This window comes from Protopterus annectens, chromosome 5.part0, assembly GCF_019279795.1.
Source record: "Protopterus annectens isolate FY-2018-M chromosome 5.part0, PAN1.0, whole genome shotgun sequence".
Classification (NCBI taxonomy): domain Eukaryota; kingdom Metazoa; phylum Chordata; order Ceratodontiformes; family Protopteridae; genus Protopterus; species Protopterus annectens.
The window spans coordinates 289459960-289467632 of NC_056735.1; the positions used below are offsets into that span (position 1 = coordinate 289459960).

General features: G+C 46.9%; 1 protein-coding gene across 1 annotated transcript in view; it reads right to left on the reverse strand.

The window, feature by feature from the left end:
• Nucleotides 1–7673, reverse strand: part of EIF1AX (eukaryotic translation initiation factor 1A X-linked) — a 312415-nt gene that overhangs the window by 211314 nt on the left and 93428 nt on the right. The window lies entirely within an intron of this gene.

Sequence of the window (7673 nt, forward strand, 5' to 3'; positions counted from 1 at the left end):
GACCACGTCTTCGCAGGGAAGCGGCAAACGAGATCTGGGGGACTGGTAGTGGTGCATCCTGGGATATAGTAAGCTCAGCCAATAAGAGACTTCGCTCTTTGGCATAAGCGTGCCGAGTCGGAGCCGAGGGATCGGCTCCGAACCCATCATTCAGAATGTAGGCGAGATAGGATCACATAACATCTTGACTTTTTTGTCTTGTTCTATTTACAGGCCTGATTACTTTCTTCAAAAGGGCCTTTCAACAAACCTCTTAAAATGAGTATTTTTTTCTTTCCTGTAGGACCCTTGCACTAAACCCATGGCAAAGAATCCTGCAGGTGGGCTGCTCCTAGACAATACACACAAAGTACAGTTGTGTACACTTACCATAAATGTAGATGTTAGAGTGTATTCACTGTTGCAGTCATCACATATGGGTAATCTGCCTGCAGGTAGCCCTCAGCCAGCCTGAATACCAGAGTCTTTGGATTTCTGCGTCGGATGCTGTAGCTTCTTCCATGACTTCAGGGGTATAAAAACATGCAGCCGACTCCATTACATCAGTTTTTCTTGCCCCAGATGTCAGGTGCCCCCCAATCGGAAGCAATTAAGTGGTATGGAACACCCCCAGCAAAAAGCAAATACACATGATACAGTATATGCCAAACGAGAAGAAAAGGTAAAAGTCAAGAGAAGTCAGGGGGCCGGAGGGAGGGTAACCAGGACTTCTACAGTGAATCCACTCGAACATCTACATTTATGTTAAGTGTACACAACTGTACTATGTTTTTCGTATTTCACTGTTGCAGTCATCACATTTGGGTTGATTCCCAAAGCTAAGGAAGGGAGAAAGCAGTTAAAGCACATCAGGGACAGCTATTACGCCCTGCAAGACTGCTGTGGCAAATCCAGCTCTGGATTTAGGAGGTAGGCATGTGGTAATGCTTGGTGAAGGTATGTACAGAGCTCCAGGATGTCCCTGGTAGGGACTCCTCTGAGAAATGCCGTAGAGGTAGATGCAGCCCTGGTGGAAAGTGATCTTATCCCCTGTGGGGTAGGTTTTCCATGGTGCTTGTAGCAGAAATGAATGCAATGGGCTATCCATTTGGAAATTGCCTTCCCCTCTGCTCCTGCAGCAAAGCCAACTAGCAGCTGTTCAGATTTTGAGAGGCTTAGTCCTGTCCAAACAGAAGTCATCTGTGCACGAAAAGAGTGCAGTATTCGTTCCCCTTTGTTTTGTGGATTAGGGAAAAAAATAGGCAAATGAATGAATTGATTAGGGCCCACACTAGAAACCAGCTTGGGCATAAAGGAAAGGTTAGTCCCGAGGGAAGCTGTCCGCATGGAAGACCATGAAGGGTTCCACTGCCATGAAGGCCTGTAATTCAGACACTCTTCTTGCTGAAGTGATGGCTAGAAGGAAGGCTGTTTTCCAAGAAAGGAATTACAACTCTGCTGTTGCAGCTGGCTCGGGGGGGGGGGGGGGGGGGTAAGCTTTTCCAATACAAAGTTAAGTTCCCAGGCTGGAGTGGAAGCTCTCCTGGGGGGGGGGGGTCTTACATTTTTGGTCCCTCTAAGGAATTGTTTTAGCAAGGGGTGGGAGAAAAGGGGTGGCTCAGTATTATAATGCTCTGAAACGGCAGAGGCGTGAATTTTAATTGACAAGGAGAGACCCTTGTGGAGCATTTCTGTTTAGTACTCTAGAATATGAGGAAAGCTGGGCATCGTTGTGCCCATCCCCTGAACCTGGCTCCAGGAACAGTATCTTTTCCACTTTTCATTACAGGATTTTCTAGTACTGGGGCTCCTTGCCTCCAGAATGACATCCAGCACCTGCTTACTGAGGGATGCTAGAAGAGAGCTCAAGGAATTAGTCAGGCTGCAAGGGTCAGGGTTTGAAGCTGAGGGTGCAGAATCTGGCCCGCCTGCTGGGATAGCAGGGAAGGGGTCTGAGGCAGGTGCCATGGTTGTAGCAGTGTCATACTGCGCAAGAGTGAGTACCCAGTGCTGGTGTGACCAGTCTCGTGCAATCAGTATTGTCCTTGGCTTGTCCCGATTGATCTTTAAAAGAACCTTCGAGAGGAGAGGCAGAGGGGGGGGGGGCAAACAGAGAGGCTTTCCCAGGTAAAAGGACAGGGCATCCACTTTCCAAGCTTGTCTGTAGGGAGTTCTTGTGCAGAATTTGTTCAATTGGTAGTTCTGAGGGGAGGCAAACAGGTCTACCTCTGGAGTCCCCCATTTGTTCAAGAGGTTGAATATTTTGTGTTCTAGTTTCCATTCGTGTGGGTCCAGGAGATTTCTGCTTAAGTAGGCTGCCATGAATTTAGTTTGCCTGGCAGGAACTGTGCTTGTAGGTGTACTTGGTAGCTCAAGGCTGTGTTCCACAGAGCCATGGCTAGTTCTGCAGAGGGTAAGGCTTATGTACCACATAACTGTGGTGCTGTCCGTCTTTGCCAATAGTTGTCCTGGAAGAGTACGGTCTTCGAAGGCTGTCAGAGCATTCTGTACAGCTAACATTTCTTTTTGACCGATATGTAGGTGCGCCTGTCTCTGGTTCCATTTGCCCTGAATGCACTGCCCTGCCATGTGAGCCCCCCATGCACAATCTGATGCGTCTGTTAAGGTTTGGGAGGCAGGGGGTAGAGTGAAAGGGAGTCCCTTGTTGTGGTAGCAGGCCTCTGCCCACCAAATGAACTTTGTCCTTGGACAAGGAATGATAGGATTATTGATTCCAGGTCCTGAGAATGTTGGCACCATAGGCTTTTTAGATACCATTGGAGCTTCCTCATATGCAGTCTTGCATATGGAATTAGCAGACTGCAAGAGGCCATGAACCCCAGAGCTTGCAGTATTTTCCTTTAAGATAGCTGGGTTTTTGTCGCCAATAGTTTGAAGTAGGTTGTCAAACTTGTTTCTCCGGAGTGAGGAATGCCATCTGGGAAGTTGTGTTCAAGCTTGCTCCCAGGAATAGAATCTGTTGGCAGGGTATTAGGGGAGATATATTTTCGTTGAAAGTGTATCGCAGTGAGGATGGAAGTTTCTTTACGAATACCAGGTGTCATAACAGCAAGTCCTGGCTTTCTGGCTGAATCAGACAATCGTCCAAGTATGGGTAAATTTGAATATTTCTCTGCCTGCAAGTTGCAATGGCTGGAACCAGACACTTTGTGAACACTCTGGGCGCAGGAGAGAAGCCAAAGGGAAGTGCAGAGAACTGAAAGTGCATGGAGCCCGCCCTAAAACATAGGTATTGCCTGCAGGATCCTCTTACTGGGATGTGCAGGTAAGCTTCCTTTAAGTTTAAGGTTGCCAGCCAGTCATCCTTGATTAGCATAGGAAGAAGCTGTTTAAGAGCTAGCATTTTGAACTTTGGAACCACCAGAAAGGTGTTGAGAATAGGGAGGTCCAGGATAGGATGCCAGTTGTCTTATCAGGGTACCAGAAAAATTTATGAATAAAAACCTTGTCCCCTTTGTTCTGCTGGGACATGTTGAATAGCCCTGACACTGAAGAGAGAGAACCTGCTGTTGGGCCTCTGCCCATTAATTTGGGGGGAGGTCTGGACAACCATTTCGGGTTGGCAGTGTGTGGAAGTGGAATTGGTATCCTTTGGAAACTATGTTCAAAACCCATTTTTCCTGGGTAATGAGTTCCCAGTTTTTTGCATGCAGGGCGAGCTTTCCTCCTAAGGAAGCAGGTAGTTGAGTAGAGCTTGGAAGGGTTAAGTGATTGAGCCATTTTTCCATAGGGGGGGTGGCTTACTACTCCCTGCTTTGGAAGTGGGAGCCCCCCACTGCTTAGATCTGTGCGTAGCCTGAGACTAATCTTGGTGGTCTGCTGTTCCTGGGTTTGGACTGAGGAGGCCTGGAAGGGACTTGACAGGACCAGTTTTTTGAAGGCCAATGCCTGCTGAATCTGGGAGGCTGTACTTGTAGGAAATAAACAGTTTGCACAGATTTAGCTTTTCCCTCCATCTTTTTGTTGCCAAAAAGGTGGTCTTGGTTTAAGGGAGCATCCAGTAATTTAGCTTTAAAGGGAGCATCCAGTAATTTAGCTTTAACATGATCTAGAAATTTTGTTCCTTGAGCCAAGCATGCCTTCTATGTACAGACACCTGAACAGCAGCCTTGCAAGATGCTTCTAAGGAGTCAAAACCACACTGCAAGTATGTTTACCAACTTGTTCTGCAGAATGCATTAGTCTTTGTATTCAGCACAGTCAGGAATTAGCATCATTTTCTGTTTTAGTCCCATAATATGCTGCTGATACTTTAACATATGAAACTGTCAATTTAGAGCCCTAATGGCCAAAGTAGCACAAGTGTATACCTTCTTAACCCATCTGTCTAAGGCTCTAGAATCTCTATCAGCAGGTGTAGGACTTTTGGCAGCAGTAGCCTTAATGCCTTTTGGTCCTTGGGAAATGGTCTCTGGATCCGCAGTAGGATTCGTGAAGAGGAACTTGTGAGAGTCTGGTACTCTAGTACCGGTCAGGTTTTCTGGGAGCTGGAGGTCAAGTGTCCTGGTCTCTGGATCCGCAGTAGGATTCGTGAAGAGGAACTTGTGAGAGTCTGGTACTCTAGTACCGGTCAGGTTTTCTGGGAGCTGGAGGTCAAGTGTCTGAGGTAAGGCTAGATTCCAAGAAAGCATCATCTACAAACATCCAGAACAGGAGGGATAGCTAAAGGCCTGTGTTGAGACAGGAGTAAGAATTTACCAAGTCTCTTTTTGGATACCAAATAGTCCTGGCTTTCCCAGCGGAAATGCTACCAAAGGGTATGCAAGGTTTCACCAACAGAAAAATCTTCTGGAGGGGAAGCAGAGGGAGTGGAATCCTCTGCATCAAAATCCTCAAGTAGGTAAGGGCAAATCCTGGTAATCAGAAGGAGCAGAGATATCAGTTAACTGATAAGAGGCTTCCCCTAATTAAGGTAATAAGGTCTTCAGCCATTCCAAGCATTTGTTTTTGAGGCATATGGGTCTGAGTCTGCGATTTAGCAGTCTGTTTTCTAGGCGCAGTGTGAGTTTTTGGCCTGAGGAACTTGGTACTTCTGGATGGAAATGATGGCGTCAGTTTAATAAAGTCCATAGGCCTGAATACACCTTCAGAAGCCGGTACCTGCACAGCGGTTCCAGACCCATCCAAGGTAGAGGCATCCACAGGTTCCACAGTCGAAGAAGCATCTCGCGGCATACCGGACTCCAAATGGGTCTCAGTAGAGGCCTGTGAATCTGTAGATGTGGGTAACAGAGGCTGCAAATGCACCTCACAGAGTACCGGTGGATTGGCGACTAGCTTAACGAAAGAGTCGTTGGCAGTTTTGGACCTATGCGGCCCGTCTGTCTTTATCCTTACGTTTTTTCGGAAGATTGGTAGTCGGATGGCTTAAAGCCATTTCGGAGTGCGGAGCTAGAGAACCGAAGTATTTGACAAAAATAGCCAGACGACTAATAGTTCAGACATTGAATAAGGCACAAAACCAACAGCGAGGGACATCGTTGTCTGGGCCTAAACATGGGATGCAGTAAATGAAAATCTCTAGGAGGTATTTGCTTTCCACTGGCAAGACAATTGTTAACTTTTACTGACATCTGTTAGAACAAGAAAAAAGGATCCCCAACAAGGTACTTACCTTTTTTGAGGACTTTGGTTCCGAAACTCAAACAAAAATTTCAGGAGACGGCTGACCGGCACTTCAACTGCATTTGTTTCGGGCACCGCACGGCAAGAAAGACTGATGTAATGGCGTCTGCTGCATGTTTTATACCCCCAACGACCTGTCACAAAAGAAGCGACAGCATCAGATGCAGAAATCCAAAGACTCCGGTATTCAGGTCGGCTGAGGGCTACCTGCAGGCAGATCACCCAAATGGGATAACTGCAACAGTGAAACACGAAGAACATCCTTTTCCATTTATCAGCATAAGACTTTCTGGTGCTAGAACTCCTGGATAACATCCAGAACCTGTTTACTTAAAATGTCAGAATGGTTCGAGGTTACGGAATAAGCCAAGCTGACGAATTGAGTGTTTGCAATTTGGGATGCATAAATTCCCCTTCCCTCAGAGTCAGGAGGCTTGGAATCTGATAAAGATGCCATGGAGGCAGCAGGAACACGCTGCGCAACAAGGGGTACCAGTGCTGTCGGGGCCAATCTGGAGCTTTAAGAATGGTCCTTGGTTTTTCCTTCCTTATTTTGAGCAGTACTCTGGGGATGAGAGGTAGGAGAGGAAAGGCATAGACACAGATTCACCCAGGAGAAGGACAGGGCTCTCCATCTTTCCAAGCCATGCAGTGATGCTCCATGGTGCAGAATTTCCTGAGCTGATGGTTGGTGTGGGAGGCAAAGAGGTCAACCTTTGGGGTTCCCATTTCTGAGTTATTACGGTAAAGGTACTTGTGTTGAGTTGCCACTCGTGTGGGTCCAGAAGGTTTCTGCTTAATTGGTCTGCTAGAGAGTGGAGAGAGCCTGGTAGGAATTCTGCTAACAGGTGTAGTTGCATGGAAGAGGCTGTGAGGCAAAGGGTCAAGGCTAGCCTGCATAGAGGGTAGGAGTGAGTCCCTCCCTGCTTGTTGATGTACCACATTCACAGTGGTGTTGTCTGTTTTGATCAGGACCACCCCTGGAGAGAGAAGGGGTTTGAAAGCTATCAAGGTGTGCTGCACAGCCATCTCTTTTTGACTGATGTGCAGAGGGATTTCCTGAGGGCTCTATTGGCCCTGTATGCACCTACCATCCAGGTGTGAAACCAAGTGTAGTCTGGTGCATCTGTGGTGATAGTCTGTAACCCAGCGACTGGCTTAAGAGAAGCTTAGTCGTAGATTTTGGGACTCTGTTGTCTATCTTTTTCTTTGTGTTTTTTGTGAACTCCGGTAGTCGGATGGCTACAAGACATTTCTGGATAATTAAACCTGCTTCTGAAGTAGTTTAATGCAAAATCATGCAGATGCTTAATAGTGCGTTGGTTAAATCTAGCACAAAACAGACAACCTGAAAAATTATGGTCAAGGCCTAGGCAAAGAATACAGTAAGAATGAAAGTCCTTATGAGGTATTTGACATCGGTCTGGAGCAAGAAAAAAGTTTTCCCAACGGGGTACTTGGCTTTAATGAAGACTTCGGATCTGAAATTCGAACACGAAAATCTCAGGAGTCGGCAGACTGGCACTTGCGAACTGCTTCTGCTTCGGGCACCGCACGGCAAGAAAAACTAAAGAAAATGAAGTCTGCTGCTTCTTATATCCCTGACGACCGGGAAGGGGCGACAGCAGCCGATGCATGACCCAAGACTTTGGAATTCAGGCCAACTGAGGGCAACCTGCCAGCAGGATTACCCAAATGTAATGACTGCAACAGTGAAACACGAAGAACATTTATAAGTAGAAGAGATTCCACGTCTTGAGTGTGTTGACACCAAAGGCTCTTTACGTACCACTGAAGTTTCCTCATGTGCAGTCTGGCACATGGAATGAGTAGTATGCAAGATGCCATGAACCACAGAGCTTGCAGGATCTTCCTTGCAGATAGCTGGGGCCTGGTGGCTAGTTGAGAGAAGTAGGTTGTCAGGAAAATTTCTCTCTCTGGTGTAAGGAATGCCATCTGGGCTGCTGTGTCCAGACTTGCTCCCAGGAAGATTATCCTTTGGGTGGGCACCTGTTTGGATTTCTCTTAATTGTGTATCCTAGGGATGG